This window comes from Mauremys reevesii, linkage group 1 (assembly GCF_016161935.1).
Source record: "Mauremys reevesii isolate NIE-2019 linkage group 1, ASM1616193v1, whole genome shotgun sequence".
NCBI lineage: Eukaryota > Metazoa > Chordata > Testudines > Geoemydidae > Mauremys > Mauremys reevesii.
The window spans coordinates 126,234,067-126,259,923 of NC_052623.1; the positions used below are offsets into that span (position 1 = coordinate 126,234,067).

The following is a 25,857-nucleotide window of genomic DNA, read 5'->3' on the forward strand; positions in this document are numbered from 1 at the left end:
TCAAGTCTCCTGATGTGTTTTTATGCACTCAGTCTGAGATAACATACGAGTACTTCAAAAATATTCCTGGATTTTTTTCCTTTAAGGTAAGACTTGAGTCAGGCCAGATCTATACCAAAAAGTTGGGTCAATCCAGCTACATCACCCAGAGGACTGAAATATCCACACCTGTGAGCAAAACTGTTAAACCGACCAAACCCGTGGAGTAGACAGCACTAAAATGATGGAATAATTATTTTGTCAACTTCGCTACCTCCACTGAGGGTGGTGGCTTAACTACAGTAGAACCTCAGAATTATGAGCACATCGTGAATGGAGGTTGTCCATAACTCTGAAGAGTTCGTAACTCTGAACAAAACGTTATGGTTGTTCTTTCAAAAGTTTACTACTGAACATTGACTTAATACAGCTTTGAAACTTTGCTATGAAGAAGAAAAAACTGTTTTCCTTTCCCCCTTTTTTTTTTTTTAAAGTAGTTTACGTTTAACACAGTACTGTATTCTTTTTTTTTTTTTTTGGTCTCTGCTGCTGCTTGATTGTGTACTTCCGATTCCAAATGAGGTGTGTAGCTGACTGGCCAGTTTGTAAGTCTGGTGTTCGTAACGCTAACGTTCTACTGTACAGAAACAGGACAACCGCTCCTGTCACTGTAGAAAGTATCTACACAGAAGCACTGTAGCGTTTCTAGTGAAGTCATAGCCTCAGACTGTGCTCCCCTTTTGATTAGTTATCTACTTTTAGGCTACAGACACTGACTCAGAAAAGCCATCTGTACAACTCTTCATCCTTCATTTTGCTTTGATTTATTTTTTGAACAGCATACAAATACCAATTTATGCTAAACTATTAAGAAAAGCCCTTAATGCTCAACTCTGCACTAAACTGATGTCTCTTTACACTCAAAAGTAAATTTTGCTTTCTGTTTCTAACACTGAAAAATATAGTCTTTAAATGAAGTAACTGAATATGGAAGGCAATAGGAAAGCTAACTTGTCATAGTACACTGTGTACACATTTTAAGAACAAGAAACAAAACTAAATCACACTGTAAGCTACATGCTCATATCAGAAGCCTAAACCAAAGCACAGTAAGTCCTAGCTTACATACTACGCTACTGAATGGCAAACAGTGGTTTCCAAACGTGAAGCCCACATACAAACAGGTAACTAAATTTAGGGCACATCAGCAAGTTTCTTGAAGTCATTATAATGAAACAAAATGTTGTTAACCAGTAGCCAAGAACAGTTTATTTTAAATGTAACTTCCCTTGGCTTTGAAAACTAAAACTCCAGTAGCATTATAACATTATGGAAAACAGTTTTGCTCCCAACATATGTTTAGCAAATACAGTAGGTTCTTTCCCAGTAATCTAGATCTTTAAAAAGCCCAGGGTGAGCTGACTGACAGCATGACTGTTCCTACAAACAATTTTATCAAATCCAGATTTGTTTGGTTTTTTTTAGGGGGGGCGTTGGGGAGAGGAGAGAGAATAGTATTGCTCAACCAGCAGCAATATACGGTATATTCCCCAATTCAGCCCCCATTACAAAATGACTGTCAAAAGAACAGCCTTGTAGATAATGCAGATCTTCCGTACTACTTCATGGTATTCTATATTCTTCACTTCTATTGTCCTGTGACCTTTGATAAAATAGAAGAGTCCCAACAATTTCCCTTAGTTGACAGGTCTTGTACATGTATAGAAAATAACACCAATACATTCAAAAGTGAAGTTTTGCTTTCCTGTACAACTCCAGAATACATTAAAAACTGTATTTTCCCCCTGGATGCCAGTGGAGCTCCTGAAATAATGCTGCTTCTCTGTATTCAGAGAGGATATTACAATAATAAACCTCTCTGTAGTAAGTTAATAATTCAGAATATTTAAAAAAACAACACACAACATGCATTTAAGCCAGACGTATTATCAACCTTAGAATTTTTACAATCTCATGGTGTCTGGAGAATAGCATCTGGATTCCAAGTATCTTAATTCAGCCACCTTGTACCCAGGGTAACAAAAGTAGCCAGTTTAGTATGCTCTCCTCATCCTCCCTCCCAATCAGCCCCCTCCCCTTCATAAGGCCCAAATCATGCATAGCCTTCCCAGAGCTATGCATGATCTTATCTCTACTATGCATAGACAAGTGAATTCAAGAGTCATATGGTCTTTAGCACTGAAAATGCATTCAGTCCAATACTGACCAAATGAAGAAAGGTTAAATTCCTCACCAATAATTCAAGAAGGTAACAAAAAAAGCCAGTGCTTAATTTGTAATGAAAGAAGTGCCGGGGCTCAAGCAATTTTTTTACATTCATAACTGATGCAGTAAGTGCAAAGGTGCTGGCGAAGTGTTGCCAGGTGTCTGCTTTTCAACCGGAAAGTTCGGTCAAAAAGGGAATCTGGCAGTGTCTGGTCAGCAGTGCTAACCGGCCACTAAAAGTCCGGTTATCTGCAGTAACTGGCCTCCACCACCACAGGGCGGGAAGCGCAGCAGCTGCAACTGGAGCCTGAAGAAGCTTCTCTCTGCTCAGCTGCTCATGGAGAGAAGTGGCTGGCTCCAGCCCTTCCGGCAGATAGGTTCGGGGGAGGGGGGAATCCTGTCAGACCCCACCCGCCCAGGGGTGAAAGTAACTTACAGGATTTACCGGTACTGCCGGATTCCTGAGGGGGGCATGGCCTCATCCGGAAGAGGCATGGCCTCTCAAGATTTAAAGGTCCTGGAGCACCAGCTGTGGCTGGGAGACCCAGAGCCTTTAAATCAACCAGGGGCGCCCAGCTGCCGAGGTGGCTGGGAGCCCCCCGGGGCTCCGGGGCAAATTAAAGGGCCCGGGGCTCTGGCCGCCAGGGGGAACCCCGAGCTTTGCGGGGCTGGGGCAGGGATTTAAAGGGCCCAGAGCTCTTGCTGCTGAGGGAAGCCCGGAGCCCTTTAAATCCTGGCTCCAGCCCAGCCGCCAGAGCCATGGCCGGGATTCAAAGGGCTCTGGGCTACCTGCAGCGGCAGGGAGCTCTGAGCCCTTTAAATCCCAGCCACGGCTGGGATTCAAAGGGCTCTGGGCTGCCCGCAGCTGCGGGGAGCTCTGAGCCCTTTAAATCCCCGCCGTGGAGTTGATGCGGTCCAGCACGGCGTACTAGCTCTTGCCGGTACGCCGTACCTGACCGCACCAGCTTACTTTCACCTCTGCGCCCGCCCCAATTTCTCCACCCTGGCCCTTTGCTCCAGGGACTGATACCACACCCCCCCCATGCCCCGATTGGGCAGGCAGGTGCCACGTCAGCTCCTCCCAGCCCAGCTCTGCAGGTGGCAGATGAATCCCAGGATGGAGGGAGCAAACAATGGGGCGGGGGGGAGACGCAAGAAGGGGCTGGGGCCTGGGGCCTGGGAAAGAGACAGGACCGGGGGTGGGGCCTCGGGGGAAGGGTGTCCCATTTTCAGCAGTTAGAAAGTTGGCAACCCTAGTGCTGGGGCTATGAACTGCCCAACCTAGAGGTGCTGGGGCTCAGCTCTGACAAAAATTAAGCACTGAAAAAAAGCCCTAAGATGTTGGGTAAGAAGCTAAAGCTTCTCACATACAGAGCAGGATCAACAAGACTAATAGTTCAGCTGGTCCAAGTCTTCTTCTAAATATGAAGTTATTTGCTCTTAGGTGCCTTTCATCCACATCCTGAAGTCCTTACAAACTTTAAACCTCACAATATAGAGTTTTCAGTGAACACATCCCACACACAATTCTTTAAATCAAAAGATCAGGGAGCAGACAATAAAAGCAAAGAGTAACACATCTGCAACTCAAATATCAAACAGTGGTTTAAACCATTTAAAAGAGAATAAAATATTTCTACCCAGGGAGAATTGTGTCCTTCCCTTTTATGGTGTTTGGTGCAGAGACATACGGTACACCAAGCAATGAATTTAAGAATGTGGCCCTTTGTTTTGTTTTTGCATGCTTATTTCAGTTGCAGGCATTTTGGAAGAAAAGTGAGAGCAAAGGAAGACGCATACAATGCCAAACCATTCAACATTTAATATTTTTATAAATAGACTCAACATTGCGGAGGCCTCTTTACCTACCTTAAATGGAAAAACACAAATCGGCAACTGTATGGTTTTTAATTCTTACCTCAATAAACAAGTCTTTTTAAAAAAAATGCAATTTTCTGGTTAGCCAGTTTTTAAATATATATCGTTTTTGAATGCAGGCCTCCCTAAGTCATCAATTTCTGCCTTTGCTCTGCCAGTGCTGGCAGCTGACATCTTCAGCAAGTACTTTCACCCTTTCCACCCCCTGCTTCATTGGAAAATCTTCCAATCAAAATCCCTAAAGTCACCACCTTTATCCTCCTTCAAGTTTCTCCTTAAAACGTACCTCTTCTATAATGCATGAAGTAAAAAGCAACCTGATAACAGTGAGGCAAGTGGCAAGTTGTGATGACTGCCCCCAACTGGATAAAAGTGTAATACATTATATTTTTGTTATCCTATCTTCCACCCCAACCTTCTTCTTTGTCTGATCCTCTTAATATGTCTTGTCCTTTAGTCTGCAAGCTCTTTGGGGTCGGGACTGTCATTTAGTATATGTTTGTACAGCACCTGGTTAGTCTTAAGGCTACAGCAATACAAGTGTTAAATAACAGTTGGATTGTGTTTACGTGTCCTGTTTTCTACAGAGTGGCTGCTTACATGCTGTAAAATTTCTGGAGCAGGGACTGTGTATACAGTGCCTAGCATACCTGGGCAGATACATTACCACAGTACATAAATCATGACTGTGAGCACAAATATTTGATGCAGTCAGAAGCTTATGGTGTGTGTATGTTTAAACTGTAAAGATACAGGAATCAATTCTGCATTTTAAGAACATAAGAATGGCCATACTGGGTCAGACAAAAGGTCCATCTAGCCCAGCATCCTGTCTTTCAACAGTGGCCAATGCCAGGTGCCCCAGAGGGAATGAACAGAACAGGTAATCATCAGGTGATCCATTCTGTCACCCATCCCCAGCTTGTGGCAAACAGAGGCTAGGGACGCCATCCCTGCCCATCCTGGCTAATAGCCATTTAATGTTGGAGAAGAGCTTAAAAAACACCAGGAATCAAGTGAATTAAAGTAAATACATTCCAACATTTGTCAGCAAGGTCAACAAATTTGATCTTTACTTGAGGCAAATATCCTTTTAACAATCATAAAACACAAAAAGTATAAGATATCAATATAGGGTCTACATTAATGGTTCTCATTTTTTCCATGTTACATGTGTTATGCTGAAGTAGACCAAATTTAAATAAACAAAGGAACATCTGCGGTATGAAAACTGTCTACAAAAGCCTCCGATCATAAATTTTGCTGGAGAAAGTTTGCATTGGTGTTGGTTTCTGCAAAATTCCATTGCTATAATTAAACGAAGGGCCTTATTCCCTTGACTCTTGGGCAACTAAAGAGTCTCATGTAGATGTTCTGCAGAGACTGCCTCTAACAGATTTACACTTGGAAGAACCAAAAGCTTTGGAGCTTAAAGGTTGAAGCCAAAGTTTCAAAGTCAAGCTAAAACAGAAGAATTATAGTTCCCCATTAAGTTCCTCAAGCCTAAAGATGAAAGTTTTTAAGCAAAAGACCAACATACTGTACTGTCTTAAAATAAAGTTCCACAGAATTAACCTCTCTCTCTGTGCCTTCCAACAGATTCACTTTTTTAAATTTCTAGCCTCAAGCTGATGTGCAACCACTCTGGTGAGCTATTACAGTTGCGAAAGCAACAGTCACAAGGCTACATTTTGAAAAGCTTGTACACGTGCACAAATGCCCATGTGAGAGCATATTCTGCCATGAAGGGTCTCTCAGTAAGAACACCATGACTCTAATGACCTCACATCTTCAAGACAACCAGAAATAAAGTAGAAGCCAGGGGAGATTGTGACACACAGCCATAATGTGCTCTCTGCAAAAAAACTATTTAGTATGAGGAACAGCTGCATTCTGTACTACCTGACGTTTCAGAGTCGTTTCCATGTATAGCCCCGTGTAGAGTATAATCCTGTAATACAAGCTAGAAGTAAGAGAGGCCCATAGGACTGGGGCAAGATTGGCATCCAGAAGAAGAAGTGATCACATTCTCCTCACCAAGGGAGAGGAGAGTGGGAAAAGCATCCTTGGTCATCCACTACTTTCTAGATATACAAAAGCTGTCTAAAATCCAACCAGAACCCCAAATTGCAGACTCCAGGGATGAAAAATGGTCAGATTTACTGCTGCCATTTCCTCCAACTAGTTATGCCAACATAAAGGCCCTTTATCTTTTCTCCTTCCAATTTATTCATTACACACACACACACACACACTCACACTCTGAGGCCAGCTTCAGCCACCCACTGATCTACTTCTTCCACAAATGCCTTCACAATTTTCTCCAGACTATATAGGGAACATCCTTCCTTGGTGAGACCGTTACAATCTCCATTCAAATCCCTCCTCCAAGACACTACTTCTGCCACAACATCTAAAAGAAACACAACAATGTTTAAAAGGCAAGGCGAAAGGTAACTGGGTAAAGTTGATATTTATTGAGAGGATTACAAAAAAAAATAATATTTTTACAGATGTGCAAGTACATATGGTCTCTCCTCTCCCCACCCCTCTGCATGCTACTCACATTCTTAGCCTGTCATGGAATACATCTTCCTGGACACTCAACATATCTACCATACAGCACCCACCCTGATAGTGATGTAATGAAGATCACAGCCTCTGGCCACCGCTATTATATAAAATAAAGCCGCCGCCGCCGCCACCATCGTCCTCCACCAATCTTGTCTGGATTGAACCTCTGCAAGCTAGCTCTCATGCAAGCCTCTCTCTCACCTACAGACTGGGCAAGGTGAAGTCCTGAGATTGCAAGCAAAACCTCTATTTTAAAATGGTTTTCGGCTTTTCCATGGGCATTTAAGACACCTAATGATTTGGCCCATAATTTGTACATACTTTTGGAGGTGGGAAGAATTGTTACAAGACCTGTGTGTGCTGTAGAACAAACATACACTACCTTGTTGGGGTTTTTTAAACATACACAATGATTCACAGGTCATAGATAAGACAACTTCCCTGGCAAAGATGTTACATTCTAGCTACGAGACACCGTATAGGACAGTTCAGGAGTGGGAGGGCATGGGGGCTAACTTACTGTCAGTAGTACAGAGGGTGTTCTTCCTGAAAGGGATATTTCAAGGAAGAGTGAACAAATGCTTGGTGAGTAAAGGCAGGGCAGCAGCTCCAAGAATAAGGGGCAACAAGATAGCAGGCACTAAAGCAAAGAATGGGAGAAAGAGCTGAAGGCAGGAGTAAAGCAACAGGATTGTGATGAGTAGAGGCAATAAACGAAAGCAGAGATGTAGGTGATGTTAAGATTATGTAGGCAAGGATGAGAAACTTGAATTTTATGCGATAAGAATCCGAAATCAAGACAGAGATTTAAAGAGGATATGGGGGTCACATGGTAGAATTTTATTAAATAGTTGGGAGGAGGTTTCTCAGCAAAAAGAGTTGAGATAGAATTTAATTCTTGTAGTTATTTGTGATTACACACAATTTAATCAATCAGATACTATCAGTTCTGCTTGTTTCATGTGTAAGTCAAAAGCTGTCTCTAAAGGAAGCTGACCATTTTAACTACTATGGCACTACTGCTAACTGTCAGCCATCCCTCAGTTAACACCAGTTCCTTTTGTTTTAACAGCCTATGGGCCAGCTGCACAAAAGGAAGAAAAGTTTAATGAATCAGAAGTATTTAGGTACTAGTCTACTCTTCATCTCCCCACTGATACCCAAAAAATGATCAAGACCGAATTAAAAACATGGATTTTGTAATAAATTACTTTGGGACGTGTGTGTGTGTGTGTGTGTGTGTGTGTGTGTGTGTGTGTGTGTGTGTGCGTGCGTGTGTGCGTGCGCGCGCGCGCCATGGAGGAGCAAGAAGGGAAGGGCTGGTATGGAAAAGGCAGGGCCTCAGTTCTGGCACTGGTGGTCCCCCCATTTTTAGCAACTTTCAGCTGCTCCTGCTTCGGGACTGTAATTAATTATGTTATATAGTGTATGTTATGGAATGATGTGCATACAGTCTGAAGATGAGATTCCAGTAATTTTTTACTAGATGCTGATGTCTTAACCAGTGCCTCATTACAATTCTTTCAGCAAAATAAACAAAGCTGATAATCAATACCACTGAACCTCTTCTTTCCCCCCCGCCTCAATAATAGCAAACCAAATGGAAGCACTCTTTCCATTTACATAATCTGTAACATTAAAAAAAATTAGGCAGGTATCCTGTTTCGAGCATTAAATGATAACACAGTACTGTCAGTTGAGAGCCACCATTCAATTTTGTGAGGGCTGCATGTCTGACAAGCCAGTGTTTAAAGTATAATTTACATATCTATCTACAGAATTGTTTTAGGTTTGTCACGTTTGGTACCTGTGTGTTCATAGGAGAAATGGCTTTCTAAGGATATGTAACTTGACCCATTTCCGACCTCACTATATTAAGAAAATTTCCACCAACCAGAGGACCTGAAACTGGGAGCAGTGAGTCCCTTCCTCTTCTTCCCCCATCCCACCCGGCCACACGGCAGAGGGTGACACCATTGAAATTAGGATTCTGTAGATTTTTACAAATCAAATGACACCTTTCTGTCATTAACTTGCCCACGGAATTACACATGCTCCTAGACTATTTTGGTGGCACCCAGAGGCCATATTCAGGCTTGTGGTTACATTATGAAGGTATGGTACAGGCATTAATGCAAACTCCTCCCCAAATAGCGTATACTCTAAAACAGCAAGAGGGAGGTAAGAGATGCAATCAAATAGATACAGTTTTTATGCACATTGTAGTTCTCATAATTATAAGTGTAAGAAGTTCCAAATATCCCCATTGGCCCTTCAAACCATTATTAGTTGACAGATTTCTTACAGACATTGCACCAGAGATGGGTCTTGAGAGATCTGAAGGCTGAGCAAGTAGTGACCTTACCCAGAAGAGTCTGAGACATTTAACAGGAAGAAGAAAAAGAGCCCACACATTTGAGAATTAAGGTTTGGGATTTCCAGGGGGAACCACACAACTCTCCCGGCTAAAGAGCACAATTAGTCTTATTACATTTTCCACTCCTCATCCACAATTATTCTTTCCTGATAAAACCAATTTTTCCATCTCAGCTTTTAGGGCGCTTTAGGCTTTTCTAACGTAAAGTGAATTATCAGATTTCAGTGCATGAAGAAGCAATTTTATATCATTTTTATTATACTGTATTCTTGCACAGCCAGTTAATTGCATTCTGCAGTCACCTTCTACTGGGGAAAAAAAAAAAAAAAGCTAATGAGTATGAGCTAAATTACCCATTTCCTGATAGAAAAGGTCTGATATGTATGAAATATTTAGCAGCTTTTAGCATAATTAATAAAAATACTCTCAAGATGCATGTTCTTCTTAAACGAAATTATTTGTTTCTCATCCTCCCAATACTGATGCCATACAATCTCAAGGAAGAAAAAAAATGTATCTCCACAGATTTATTCTTAGTTAAATATGGTTAGACTGATAAACTCAGAATCCAGATTAAGCGTGGGAGTTTGAAGAGTGCCTAGATCACTTGTAAAGTCAATAAGACTTGTACCTCTAAGTCACTTAGGCATTTTTGAAAACCCCACCCTAAAGCTTACATGGAGAAAGAAATTGATTGGGAAGTGCTAGGATTCCCCAACCTGCCTATCATCTGATCACCAAAAAAATTTTTTTTAAAGTGCATAGTATAGAAGAAACATCCAGAAATTCCAGGTGGAGCCAGAGGACCACCATAGATAGATCTTTAACTACTTAATTGGAAAGAGCGCATCCAAATTCAGTCAGACAGGGATGAATGACATCGCTCGGTAGAACAGAGACCTGATCGCATGTAAGTTATTATTTACACATTTGTCAGCATGGCCGGTTAAGAGAATTCCTATTAAATTTCAATTACCATCCATAAAAACAAGTGGCAACCACACCTTGATACATATAATGTCTGAAGGCTTACCACTGGCAACATGGACACTTGTTCTTCACCTAGGAGAAGAAACAGGTCACGTTTCTATTTTGTTTTGCAATAACAAGGACCTTTGGTACACGACAGCTGTTTTATTCATATGTTCATAGATTTTAACACCAGAAGGGATCATTAGATCATCTACTCTGACTCCTGTATAACACAGGTGAAAGAATTTCACCCAGTAACCCCATATTGAGGCCAGTACTTAGTAGTTGACTAAAGCACATCTTCCAGAAAGGTATCAGTCTTGATTTGAAGACATCAAGAGATGGGGAATCCATCATTTCCCTTCGTACTTTGTCGCAGTTGTTAATCACCTCCACAAGTAAAAATCTGCTTCAACCTCCAGCTATTCATTCTTATTATACTTGTCTCTGTTAGATTAAAAAGCTCTTTAGAACCTGGTATTTTCCCCCCCACAAGAAAGTTCTTATGCACAGGAATCAGTCACTTCTCAGACTTCTTTTTGAAGAGATTGAGCTCACAGACTGATCTCTCACTGCAAGGCATTTTTCAGCCTTTAAATCATTTTTGTGGCTCTTCACTGCACCGTCCCCAATTTTTCAACTTTCTTTTTCAGCTGTTGACACTGAAACTGGAATATTGCATCCAGTTCTTGTTCCACCAATTCCACACAGAAAGGTAAAAATTGTCTCTCTACTCCTAAGTATCTTTTTATCTCCCTCTCTTCAAGACAGTCAGCCAGCATTGGTTCCCCAAATTAAATCCAAATTATAGTTGCATTTTAATCAAATGATTTAAGAAACGTTTTTTGTCTAGAAGGAGGTTATGAAAAGCCTCACTTGAACAGTCTAAGAGATTTCATTACAAAGGTTAAAGAAGACCACACAATAGCTCAGAGCTTGTTGATGTTTGTACAACACTACACCATACAATAGCTCAGATTTTGAAGTGTGGGTGATGTCATGTAGGGATACCTAACAAGGAAGAAGAGGTGGATGAAGCTTTTTTTAAACAACTAACAAAATCATCCAAAACAGAGGACTTGGTGGTGAGGAGGGACTTCAACTACCCAAACATCTGTTCGGAAAATACAGCAGGGCACAGATTATCCAACGAGTTCTTGGAAGCCCTGGAGACAACTTTTTATCACAGATGGTGGACAAAGCATCTAGGAGAGAGGCTGTTCTAGATTTGGTTTTGACAAATAGGGAGGAATTGGTTCAGAATTTGAAGGTGGAAGGCAGCTTGGTTGAAAGTAATCATGAAATGATGAGTCCATGATTCTAAGGAATGGTAGGAGGGAAAACAGAATAAAGACCATGGACTTCAAAAAGACAGACTTCAGCAAACTCAGAGAACTGGTAGGTGAGATCCCATGGGAAGCAAGTCTAAGGGAAAAAAAGAATTCAGGAGAGTTGACAGGTTTTTTTAAGAAAGATTAATGGCACGAGAGCAAACTATCCCAATGTATACAAAACCATACTTTCTATCCAAGAGACCACCCTGGCTTAACCAGGAGCTCTTCAAGGACCAGAAATTCAAAAAAAAAAAAAAAAAAAAGTCATTCAAAAAGTGGAAACAAGGTCAAATTATGAAGTATGAATATTAAAAACACCACCACCACAAGTATGTAGGGACAAAACTAGAAAGGCAAAGACACAAAACAAGATTAAATTAGCTAGGAACACGAATGGTAACAAGAAAACACTTTACAAATAAATTAGTAGCAACAGGAAGACCAAGGACAGGATAAGCCTGTTACTTAATGATGAGGGAAAGACAACAACAGAAAACATGGCAATGGCTGAAGTGATAAATGCCCTTTTTGTTTCAGTTTTCACCAAAAAGAGTTAGCAGTGATCAGATGACTAACTTAGAGAACATCAGTGAAAATGGAGTAGGATCTAAGGCTACTAAAGGGAAAGAATAAATTAAGAATTACTTAGACAAATTAGATGTCTTAAGTCAGCAGCGCCTGACAAAGTACATCCTAGAATACTTAAGGAACTAGCGATTATTTTTGAGAACTAATGGAGGAGAGGATAGATCCCAGAGGACTGGAAAGGGCAAATACAGTACCTGTCTATAAAAGGGGGAATAAGGACAACCCAAGGAATTATAGACCTGTCATCTTAACTTAATTACCCAGAAAGATAACAGAACAAATAATCAAACAATCAATTTGTAAGCACCTAGAAGACAATAAGGTGATAAGTAACAGTCAGCATCGATTTGTCAAGAACAGACCATGTCAAACCAAACGAATATCCTTCTTTGATGGGGTAACAAGCCTTTGTGGGAAAGCAGCAGATGTGATGTAGCTTGACTTTAGTAAAGGTTTTGATGCTGTTTCACATGACCATCTCATAAACAGCCTAGGGAAATATAGCCTAGACAAATCTATTATAAAGTGGGTGCAACTGATTGGAAAATGGTTATCAGTGGTACACAGTCAAGCTGGAAGGGCATATCGAGCGGGGTCCCACAGGGACCAATCCTCATCCGGTTCTATTCAATATCTTCATAAATGATTTGAATGACAGCATAGAGAGTACACTTATAAAGTGCGTGGATTATACCAAGTTAGGAGGGGTTGCAAGTGCTTTGAATGACATGATTAGAATTTAAAATGATCTTGCCAAACTGGAGAAATGGTCTGAAATAGATTGGATGAAATTCAAAAAGGACAAATGCAAAGTACTACACTTAGGAAGGAATAATCAAATGCACAAATACAAAGTGGGAAATGACTGTCTAGGAAGGAATATTGCAGAAAAGGATCTCGGGGTTAACAGTGGATCACTAACTAAATATGAGTCAACAATGTAATACTGTTGCAAAAAATAAATAAATAAATAAAAAGCAAACATAATTCTGGGATATATTAGCAAAAGCATGCTAACCAAGACATGAGAAGTAATTCTTCCACTCTGCTCAGCACTGATAAGGCCTCAGCTGGATTACTGTGTCCAGTTCTGGCCACTGCACTTTACAAAAGCTGTGGACAAATTGGAGAAAGTTCAGATGAGAGCAACAAAAATTATCAAAAGGTCTAGAAAATATACAAGGAAAATTTGAAAAAAAAATGCATTTGTTTTATCTAGAATAGAGCACATTGATCGGGGACATGATAACAGTTTTCAAGTATGTAAAAGGTCGCAATGAAGAGGAGGGTGATAAATTGTTCGCCTTATCTACTAAGGACAGGACAAGAAGCAATGGGCTTAAATTGCAGCAAGGAAGAGTTAGACATTAGGAAAAGCTTCCTAACAGTAAGGGTAGTTAAGCACAGGTACAAATTACCCAAAGAGGTTGTGGAATCTCTGTCACCAGAGATTTTTAAGAATAGTCGGACAAACACCAGCCAAAGATGGTCTAGATCAGGGGTCGGCAACCTGCGGCATGCATGCCAAAGGCGGCATGCAAACCGATTTTTACTGGCACGCTGCTGCCAGCCGAGGTCCTAGCCACCGGCCCCGCTCTGCCCACTGCCGGCCTGGGTGAACGGAACCCCCGGCCAGCAACAGGCTGAGTGGGGCCGGCGGCCAGGACCCCGGCTGGCAGGAGCTGGCAGACGGAACCCCAGACCAGCAGTGGGCCAAGCCGCTCAGCCCGCCGCTGGTCTGGGGTTCTGTCCGCCTGCCCCGCTCAGCCCGCTGATGATCTGGAGTTCCAGCCACTGACCCATTGCCAGCTGGGGTCTCGGCCACTGGCCCCACTCAGCCCACTGCTGGCCTGAGTAACAGAACCCCCGGCTAGGAGCAGCTGAGCAGGGCTGGCAGCTGGAACCCCAGACCGGCAGCAGGCTGAGTGGCTCAGCCCACTGCTGATCTGGGGTCCCGGCCATTGGCCCCGCTCAGCCTGCTGTCAGCCTGGGATACCAGCCACCAGCCCTGCTCACCTCGCTGCTGGTCTGGGGTTCCAGTCACCCAACCCCCTGCCAGCTGGGGTCCAGACCTCCGGCCCTGCTCAGCCCTCCTGCTGGTACCAGCAGCCAGCCCAGGGCTTTGCTCCTGGCCTGGTCCCAGCGCTCTGCAGCCCTTATAGAAATTACACTACAATTAACTTAAAAAACTTAAAAACTTTGTATATTACAGTAATCGTTAAAAATGTATAATGTTCATAAATACACAGGTTTGATTAAACAGAGTAGTTGTACTTATGTGCCTGTGCTTAGTTTGTGTTTTCGATGATTTACCTTCTAAAAAAAAAATCTTGCATGTCTGAAACCCCCAGAAAGGGCATCTCACACCCCCAGGGGGTGCATGCACCCCAGGTTAAGAAACCACTGCACTAAACTAAGATCTGCATTTTAATTTAATTTTAAATGAAGCGTCTTACACATTTTAAAAACCTTGTTTACTTTATATACAACAATAGTTTAGTTATATAATATAGACTTATAGAGAGAGACCTTCTAAAAACATTAAAATGTATTACTGGCACGTGAAACCTTAAATGAGAGTGAATAAATAAAGACTCGGCACACCATTGCTGAAAGGTTGCCAACCCGTGGTCTAGATAGTACCTAGTTCTGCCTCAGTGCTGGAGACTGGAGTAGAAGGAACCTTGAGATGTCATCTAGTCCTACATTACTACAATTCTATGTATCAATCCAGTTGGCTCTCAAAGGCCATTTCTTTTCCTTCTCTAATTCTCCAGAGGACGTCAGTGTATATTATTCCTGAGGCCGTGTGTGAAGGTAACAAAAGCCCTCATTAACCAGAAAGAGGATTGACATAATGGCTAATAGTGTTGTTGTAGCCGTGTTGGTCCCAGGACATTAGAGAGACATTAGGAGCGTAAAACCGATTTAACGCCACACCCATCCACACTGAGAGGCCCTTTATATCGATATAAAGGGCTCTTTAAATTGATTTCTGTACTCCTCCCTAACGAGAGGAGTAGCGCTAGTATCGGAATTACCATATCGGATTAGGCTTAGTGTGGCCGCAGATCGACGGTATTGGCCTCCGGGTGGTATCCCACAGTGCACCACTGACCGCTCTGGACAGCAATCTGAACTCGGATGCAGTGGCCAGGTAGACAGGAAAAGCCCCGCGAACTTTTGAATATTTCCTGTTTGCCCAGCGTGGAGCTCCGATCAGCATGTGTGGCGATGCAGTTAAAAATCAAAATAAAGAAAGAGCTCCAGCATGGACCATGCAGATGTGATTGCTGTAAGGGCAGGCAAATCTGTTCTATCAGCGCTCCGTTACAGAAGACGAAATTCAAAATCATTTTTTTAAAATCTCCAGACAGACGCCATAGCAGGGACTCAGTGCACTGCTGCGTGACAAGCGTAACGGAAAGCCAAAGAATCAAATGGACGCTCATGGACTGGAGGACTCAAGCTATCCCACAGTTCCTGCAGTCTCCGAAAAGCATTTGCATTCTTGGCTGAGCTCCAAATGCTTCTAGGGTCAAACACAGTGTCCGCGGTGGGTCAGGGCATAGCTCGGCAATTTACGCACCCACCCCACCCACCCCCAGAAGTGAAAGGGAAAACAATCCTCTCTTGACTCTTTTACATGTCACCCTATCTTTACTGAATGCTGCAGATAGACGTGATGCTGCAGCTCTCAACACCAACATCCTTGCTCCCCCCCCCCACCATGGGTGGCTGATGGTACAATATGGCTGATATCCATCGTCATCATCAGCCTATTGGCACATGGGGCAGTGCAAAAGGACTGGTAACCATGCCAACTAGCATCAGTGAGGTCAATCAAGGGCGCCTGGTCCTAATTTTTCCTGGTAGATGGTGCAGTATGGCTGGTAACCGTCTTCTACATAGCAACAGGGGGCTGAGCTTCATCAGCCCCCACCCTTCATATGTAAAGAAAAGATTCAATTGCCCCTGGACTAGCAGCGGGATGCTGGGCTCCTCTCCTCCACACTGCTTAATATCCTGTCTGGACTATCATAGCAGCTGGAGGCTGCCTTCCACTCATTTCTCACTAACAAGTCATTGTGTCTTATTCCTGCATTCTTTATTACTTCATCACACAAGTGGGGGGACAATGCTACGGTAGCCCAGGAAGGCTGGGGGAAGAACGGAATCAACAGGTGGGGTTGTTGCAGGAGCACCCCCTATGAATAGCATACAGCTCATAATTTCAGCAGAATCTGACACAGAGCAGCTGTGCTCTCTGGTTCTCTGATACAGTGGTTCTCTAGTACACTTGCCCATATTCTAGGCAGGACTGATTCTATTTTTAGATACCAAAAAGGAGGGATTGACTCTGGGAGTCATTCCCAATTTTGGCTTTTGCGCCCCTAGCTGATCTCAGCCAGGGGCACTTATGACAGCAGCAAATGGTGCAGTGCAAAAGGACTGGTAACCATGATCATCTTATTACCAATTTATGGATTGGTAGATGGTACAATATGGCTGGTAACCATCTCTGCTGTCATGCAAAAGCAAAAGCATGCTGCTGTGTAGCGCTGCTGAATCGCCTCTGTCAGCGGCATCTAGTACACATACGGTGACAGTCACAAAAGGCAAAACAGGCTCCATGATTGCCATGCTATGGCATCTGCCAGGGCAATCCAGGGAAAAAAGGCGCGAAATGCTTGTCTGCCGTTGCTTTCCCAGAGGAAGGAGTGACTGACGACATTTACCCAGAACCACCCGCGACAATGATTTTTGCCCCATCAGGCACTGGGATCTCAACCTGGAAATTCCAAGGAGCGGGGGAGGCTGCGGGAACTATGGGATAGCTACGGAATAGCTACCCACAGTGCAACGCTCCAGAAATCTATGCTAGCCTCAGACCGTGGACGCACACCACCGATTTAATGTGTTTAGTGTGGCCGCGCGCACTCGATTTTATACAATCTGTTTTGCTAAACTGGTTTATGTAAATTCGGAATAATCCCGTAGTGTAGACGTACCCCAAGACACAGATTTAAAATGCAGCTAGTGGTTATGGGTGTCCAACACTAGACACCTTAAAGTGGCTTGATTTTCAGAAAGTGCAGAGCACCCACCCACTCAGTCTCAGATCCTTTCATGTTGGACACCCAGAACTTGTGGCACTGAAATCAATAGCTATTTTTGGAAGAAGAAAAAAAAAAGTTCCTAAAGCCTTTCCTAAACTTCAAAGGTCACTTTTTCCAGCCCTGGTAGGTGTAAGCCAGATGAAAAAGATCCCCTTCCCCGTCATCACTTTCAAGGAGTGTTTTCACAAGCAATAGTTTGATAACTCAGTCTTTAAAAATGAATATTGGATCTCTTAACAGTTCTAACACTTCCCCAAAGGAGTCTTCCCATATAGAAAAGACAAATTTCATAAAGACACGTAGAACATAACTCATTAAGTACAGGCTTTCCCCACACACACACACAGATGAGAACAAAGTTATAATATTTGGCATAGTCTGATCAAACACCTTGTTTGAAACAGAAACTTCCAAAAACAAAAGTCATGCAATACCCTATGCTCATTGCTAATGAAACTGAGTCACCATAGTGCCTGCTGTGACAGAGTTGGTCTCTACAGACATTTTATCATAGCTATCTGGCTGCATTCCTCCACACTGTCTGCAGTACAGTTTGGAAATGGGGAAGTAGGCTTGTGACAGCGATGGACTCAATCATCTTATCTCAAAACATGGGATTGGCCTGTGACTGGGTTTGACCTTCAGCTCAGAGAGCAAACTCTGAGGACGGACAATTGGAAATCTGAGCATCACAGTTCCTATAGGGCAAGCAATATAGTTGCCCTCTATTGTGTGGCTTAACAATATGCAGAAGGTCCAGGTTGCTAAAGAGAGCATCACGTTTTCAAAACTAGGCTGACTAAAGTTATGCTCCTAAATCCCTGTTGTAAATCTGTAAATTGTAAATCCTAAATCTGTATTTAAACATTTAAGTAAGCGTAGCCTTTTTACACGGTTGTTAAGCACCTGTAACACCCATTGATTCTGATAGCAGCATGGAGATTCCTAATGTTATTTCCACCATATCTGAAGGTCAATCTTGTCACACTGAGCACAGAGGTGGGAAAACAGAAATGAGCCCTTCTTTCACATTTACAACAGGGATTGAGGAGCCTAACTTTAGGAACCCAAGATTGAAATTTTAGCCACACACATTCATCTGTGACAGTTGGAGAACTGAAAAATTTCTCTTTTCTACAGTCAGACATCAGGAAGGTAAAATTTGCACATCTGTTAATTAGACATTGGTTTCCATTTTTCTTGTATGTTGTTTCTGTACATTTGATACTCTCAGTAAATAAATCTCCTGTTTTACATTTCCCAAGGGGAGTGTTGTTTTCAAATAACGGTACAGCAAAGGGTCTTATTACCTAGATGGGTCCACACGATATAAAAAGAGATATTTGAGGCGATTCAGAGGGAGACTTTTCCCCGCAGGAGGCAACATTAGAGGGGTTTGATAGCTACGATCAATAAGAGAAATCCAAATAAATGTCTTATGATGACAATATGAACAGAGATCAATTAAGTTATAAGGGTGATCATTATCAGGAAATATATTGGTCACTATGCATCAAATGCAGGATTCAGATCAATGTCAAGAAAAAATGAACTTCCACCACCCCAACTGCTGTCACAAGTTTGTATGCTTGTGTCAGGGAGGACCTGCTTCTGTACCTGCTCCATACGTGGTACTTTCATTGACTTCAAGAGCAGTACCACAAGCAGGGCAGCTGAAGAAGTGGGTCTTACATGATTACTGAACATTTATATTGTGTTAGCACCTAGATGCCTCAAAAAGGTCAGTGCCCAATTGTGTTCTGCATTTTACAAACCATATACTAAATGGCATCGCCTGCCCCAAAGGGCTTATAATTAAGGCTACAATTTAATGACGGTTATTTTTAGTAAAAGTCATGGACACGGGCAACAAACAAAAAATCCCAGCCCATGACCTGTCCATGATTTATACCATACATACCTGATTGAATCGGGGGGAGGAGGGGTACACTGGGGAGGGGGAGCCCACGGGGCATGCAGTACCAGCTGCTGGGCCGGGAGTGGGGGAGCCCCGGGTCACCAGTGGCTGCTCCAGCCGCCCCAGGACCACGGCTCAGGCAGTCCCCAGGGCCAGCCACATCAACTGCTGCTTGGGCAGCCCTGGAGTCAACCACACTGGCCGCTGCAGAAGTCACGGAGGTTGCAGGAAGTCACGGAATCCATGAATTCTGCAACCTCTGTAACAAACAAGGAGCCCTACTTATAATTTAAGAGATGTGTAAGCAGGGTCTGCATGACCTCCACCACATCTAGTGATGAGCAGGGGAAAGACTGCAGGAACAGACCATGTTTGCATTGACACCCCAACTCTGCCTAGATACATACCATGATGGAGCTTCTTCGCCAAAACAATCACTTTCGGGCTACAAAGCACTTTAGCATTGAGCACAGGGGTTATGAAATGTTGTTATCAGTACTGTAAGAGTAAAGGGCAGCAGAACTGCACTTAGCTAGCCTTGATTGAGGGGGTCACCCTAATCTGAATCTTACTTGCTAAGCAGGGTGTAAGGATGCCCCATCCCAGTGAAGGCGAGTGGGGGGTGGGCACAGGTGTTCCTGCCTGGTGGAGTGGCCTCTGCCCAGAGTCCTAGATACTATCTGACCTTCCCCTCTCCACCTTTTAAAGACAGAGCTAATTAGGCTCAATTGAGATCCATTGTTTCTGTTCAGTGATTACCAGAGCTGAATCACTGACAAGCAGGTCAAGGGGCTATGTCTTAGACATTGATGAAAGGAAAGATAATGCAGAGCCTGCCCTGGCAGTGAGGTTCCCTGAAACCAGTGAAATCATAAAGAGCAAAAATCACTAAAGATCTGGGTTCAGCGGTAGAACCTCAGAACACAGCATCACAGACGTGGCAGCGAGCATCCAATAGCAGCAGCACGTGACCAGTGGCAGCAGAGAAAAGTGGTGGTAGCAAGCGACCAACTGTGGCAGAAAAAAGCGGTGGCAGCAGCGGCAAACAGCCATTTGCAGAGGCATGCAGTGACCACGGAGACATTGCTCGACGTCCCCTCCCCCCATCTTTTCCAGGATGGGAGGGGGGAACCCTTGCAAACACGTCTCTACACTCAGGTCTTGGCTAACCAAGGACAGCCAACTGTGCATGGGATGCAGCGGAGGGAGACAGGAGTGATGTGTTAAAGGGACATTCATTCATCGGACTTTCCCTCCACAAGGTGAGAAACTGAGGCAAAGGACAGTGCCCAATGCACTGTGGGGTCAGGTTTCTTTATGGTAACATGTTTTTGAATGTGGTTGTGGTGTTTCCCCAAACTAATGCTTGGTTCCCTTTCCCTTTTATTAAAAGTTCTCTTTTGTTATACACAGACTTCGTGTGTGGAAGACGGGAACTATTGCCTCTTAGAGGCTCCCAGATGTGGTATTATGTTTTCCCACATCACTGGGTGTGAGCTCAAGCCAGTTCTGTTTTGTATTGTTAAGAGGAAACCCTAGCTCAGTGATACTCAGACTGAGGCGCATGAGCCACAAGTGCCTCTTTAATAGGTCACCTGCATCTCTCTGCAGCACATATTAAAACAGTGTGGTTTTTATTAACCTAAGTTTTTAACCAATCAGGATGCTTTTACTATGTTATTAACCAATTGTAGTTGGTAAAATAATAATTAGTCATTTTGCATTAAGTATAATATAAAATATTTTGAGTCATACAGTTTAAATATGAATATACAGTACTAGTAAATGAAATCATGAATTCACACTACTGTGGCTCTTTTGGGTAATGTTGATCGCTAATTTGGCTCCTGAACCCCTGAGGTCTGAGTATCACTGCCCTAAATACTGAACCCAACCCTTGTGGCTGCCCATGCCACCTGGCAGAAGGATTACAGGTGTAACTGCAGAACTGTAATTGATTAACAACGTCTATTAGCCATCTGAAATTAAATGTAATGCACATTGTTAGAGTATTTTTCAAAGCCTGTCAAAAAAGACCTCCAGTACTTGTGGGAGATGTCCAGGATTCAACACATATTGCTTAATCTTAAAGAAGATTATAAATTACAGGTGTGAAAATAGGGAAATATTTGTATTTCCTTATTATTACGGTACATGTCTCAGTGGGTTTGTTTACGATGGGTTATTTGCTATGGAGTTAGATCAAAAGGGTTGGTAAAGGAACCAAGCTGGAAAGACAGCATAAGACATCCCAACAAACACAACAGCTAGGTTCATAGCTGTGAAGAAGCAACTCCTCAACACCAGGTGACATAGCTGTTTTGCCAAGGCTGAAAAGAGAGATTAAAGGGGTTGAATGAGTGGCCAGAGGCTTCTCAGAAAGCCAGCAAGAGCTGACAGGCTGGCAAGGAACACACCAAGACACAGAAAGAGCAGGTGGCAAGCAGGACCATCTGCTTCTCCCAACCAGACATGGAAGTTAGCTGGGCTGAGGAGAACTTTCCAAACCTGGCAAGGAAAGATTATGGTGCAAATTCTACACATAAAGGCCTTTGATAGTTTTCACCCTTTGTTGTATATGCTTTGAACCATCAGAGGAATTAATAACTAATACTTTGTTTTGAAGACACTGTTTTTGAGTTTCTTTAATAACTTGTTGGACACAGGTCCCCAGAGGAAAAGGGGTGACAGGTACCAAACCAGTCGGTAAGCAGGGGGGCTGCAGCCCAGAGATCCACTTTAAGAATGACTGGAGTGCATGGTTCCACCCAGCGTGATGTTAAGAAAGCCAGGTCTGTCATCTAAGGGCTGCGCTCAAGAGGGACTATAAGGGATCTAAGGTGCAGTTCATGCTGCAACTGTGACAATAGGTTATGAAAAATATGGCTTACAGAATGAAGAGTGATGTATGAAATCTCAAATATCTCAATAATACAAAGTTTTTAGAGAGCATATTTAATCAGAACCTATTACAGATAGATGAGTGGTGATAGCTTCCATTGAGGAGGTTGTGACAGAGCAGGGAATTTATAAGTGTTGTAGGACTGCACAATGGTGCTTGGTATTCTGGAATCAAGTCAGTGATTAATGTAAAGTTATGGAAAAAGGGCAAATCTGGGCATAGCAGTGGCCTTATCAGACATGGATTCTATACCAGGGTTTCTCAAACTGGGGTCGCTGCTAGTGTAGGGAAAGCCCCTGGCGGGCTGGGCTGGTTTGTTTACCTGCACCGTCCGCAGGTTTGGCCAATCGCGGCTTCCACTGGCCACGGTTCGCTGCTCCGGGCCAATGGGATCTGCAATCCATGGCCAGTAGCAGCTCCCATTGGCCCAGAGCAGCGATCCGCGGCCAGTGGGAGCCACGATCAGCCGGACTTGCGGACGGGGCAGGTAAACAAACCTGGCCCGGCCCGCCAGGGGCTTTCCCTACACAAGCAGCGACCCAAGTTTGAGAAACCCTGTTCTATACAGGCCTCAAAGAACTTAGCTCTTGTGGACAAACTTGTTCTTTGAAGCATAAGCAGCAATGATGGCCAACAGTCTGGAGGTTAGTGTTCCTATGAGTAAAAAAGTAACTCAGTGTTGGAGAATGCAAATCTGCTTCTTTTATAAATGTACTTAGATAGCATAAGCAACTACTCTTGTACAGCCACCTGGGACTTTGGAGTGCTTCTTTCCTTACTGAAATTAAATTTGATGGGGAACCTATCTTGTCTTGAACTGAAACTTAGTGCACATAGTACTATTATCTATTATGCACTGTTTAGAACCTAGATTGATAAAAAAAACCACATGCATCTTTATGGTTCATTTGGTATTATATGTTTATATTGCATTGAAACCCAGAAATCCAAGTAAGAATCAGAACTCTTTGTTAGATATTTGTTTTCCTAGACTGTAAAGTCTCCAATGGCCGTGTGTGCAAAGCAGTACATGACAATGGAGAAGATATTAAATTTTATATACATATATAGATTTGCTTCTGTTTTGTTTTATATTCCTTAAATAACCAAGTATCATCTTTCACCAAACGCCTCTCAGCTTAGCCACCATTCTTTGTGTGAATGTTTGTGCAAAAGGAAGAAAGAAGCTGCTATACGAATGATGTAACTTTGATATAGCACATGTGCTGTATGTAATATCAGAAATGTAACAAATCTAGCTTGTTTTGTTCTATAGGAAGCCTGCAATATTTTTAAATAATGTGAGACAGACCCTGCCATTGCTTTATTGGCATGAAGACTAACATCTGGGGGAAAAAAAACACCCGCAAACTCATTTAAATATTTCTCCCCAGAGGACTGCTGTGTCATGGCAAGAGGGTGTTCTAAGCAAACATCATATATTATAATCTTGGGACAAAGAGGCTCATCTATGCATTCCAAATATTAAATCTTTTTAGAGTTGCTGTTTGAAAACATGTAATAATTGTAACAATAGCCATATTTTCCTCAAGCACCAGGATCATGTAATAACTAAATGTTTTGACATTTCCCCTGACATTTTTGCATTCACAACAAGAAAGCCTACAATACTATATTTCCTGAGATTTATGAATACAGAATTTTCACTTTTCTGTCAAAGATCAGAAGCTAGGGAACCATCTTAAGTATCAAGGCCTAAAAGTTACAGTAAATTTATTGCATTTAATTAAAATCCAAGATTTTTCCAATTGAAGTATTTCACATTTTGTGTCAAAATGCATCTCAAGAGGTAAGAATTATACATTCAAATACCCTTGGTGTCCTATAAAATAAATGGTGTGCGTATTTTAGAAATGTAGTAAACGCACACCACTATCAATAGGTATTTTTAAGCCCTTGGCGTACATAAAACTTTCATAGACAATGAAAAGAAAAAACACTTAAGTCTAGAATACTGTGCTGTTTTTAAACACTCCCAACCTGAAGCAATTCTGAAGATGACTACATTAAGGCAATAACAAAGTAACATGCATGATATGATCCTAATCTTTCCTTTCTAATTAATGTTTGTACTGTGCTTTATGCCTCCAAAGTGTTATTTGAGTGCTAAGTAATACTATGCTAGTAGATAATTCGCCAATCTTTTTAACCTTTATGTTTGCAGCAGAGAGAGAGAGAGAGAGAGTGTGTAAAATGAAATGCACAGCAATGCAGCAAGAGACCAGTGAGTAAGAAGAGACTGGGATGGGTTAAGAAAAATATCAGCAGAGGAAAATTCCACTGCTTTAACAAGCGATCGGATCTTTGGATAAGTTAGTACTCATCCGGGAAGAAAAAGTTAATTTTTCCTTTGTGTAGAATTTCTAAATCTGTGCTTATCACATGCAAATTTCAAGTAGGTGTTTTACATTATGATGCAAGAGCTGGTTTACCTAAAGAAAGAAAAGAAGTTCCACTAGCAGTAATAGTTACCAATCAGAGACAGACATGTCATTTTTTAAATGGATGACATCTTATGGTCAAAATTATGTTCTCTAAGAGAGAGAGAGAGTGTGTGTGTGTAAGTAAAAGCCATCAGCACAGGTTTACCTGCAGGCCTCTGCACCACTCATTAATTATAGCAGACTGTGGGACTAAGCATATCTGAATTAACAGCTACACAGAGTGCAGGTGTGAACATCTGTTCTGTTGTGTCATTTATTTTTGTCCTACAGCTGGATTTTTTATTTTTTATTTTTTTTAAAAGAACATGCTCTGTTTCATTGCCTATTCAACCAAGAGGGCTTAAGATGCACTGTGTAAACATTTCCTGGTATCTAATTTCGTTGCAATCAATTGCTAGCCAATAAGTACTGGGTGCCAGAGACAAGAAAATAGCAGCTCTTTGGCAGTCAGTTACCAGGACAGAGCACATGAACATTTAATGATGTTTCTTTTCATCTTCTGAAATACTCACCATGGCAGCAATGTTTAAGTTACATTTCAAAGTAATGATGGAGATGATCTGTGTGCACATAGTACAAGAAATATAGAATAAATTCTCTTAGCAATCTAGCTTCCTAATATCAGAGAATTTGGTTGAAAAGCCAAAGCCCTTTTCATATTGTATTATGGCATTAGAGTGTACAACGATGCAAGTGGGACAGAGCACAGCTACCCCAAATATACATAATGGAGGAAAACTGTTCATCTCAGATACTATACCCCACATATGAACTCGTAGGCATAATGGGTGTTTTCTTCTTCGCTATGATCCAGAGCAAGTCTCCAAGCTAAGCTGCCTGAAAACCTGTCACCAAAGACAAGTTATACAATAGGGGGCTTTATTGGCCTGACATGGAGTTTACAGGTCTTGTCACTTACCACAAAAAGGCAGCTTGCTCTTATTTGATTTTTTTAAAAACACATTCCTGGATCTCCTAGCCGTTTGACAAGGCAGCATGATGTAAAAACCAGAACTCAACCACATGCATATTTGGAGGATGTCTGCTGTCTTCATCAGAATAAAACAGCACGTTTAAGAAAGAAGCAGACACGAACGAACACACACACGATGGTTTCCTCCGCCACCCCCACCGCCTTCCTTCTTTCCATCACTGCGCGACTGAACCTCAGCAGAGTGGCACCGAAACACCTGGCTACTCCGCTTCCCTCACACCGACCAATCACGGCCTGGGCCCATTTAATGGGAAATCAGAACTGCCCCTCCAATCCATCACCCCTACCCCCACGACAGGCCGGGGAAGGGGAAGCGCAGCGCAGCCGGGTCGCCCCCCAAGGGCCTCGCAATAAAGACAGAGGTCAAGAGGAAAGTGTGTCAGAGGCATTACGTACTAGAGCCGGCGTCTCGTTATAAGCGGTGCGGTCCCTGAGCTCACGGGAAGGCGCGTTTACACGGGGAAAGGAAAGTGAAAAGGAACCAGGGGGAGGAGGACAAGGGGGGCTCCTCCCCAACAGCGCGGGTCATT

The 25,857-nt window shown here is 42.6% G+C and overlaps 1 protein-coding gene across 3 annotated transcripts in view; it reads right to left on the minus strand.

Moving 5' to 3' along the window:
• SLC9A7 (solute carrier family 9 member A7) overlaps nt 1-25,857 on the minus strand; it is a 120,539-nt gene that overhangs the window by 94,191 nt on the left and 491 nt on the right. The gene's annotated exons all lie outside the window — the stretch shown is intronic.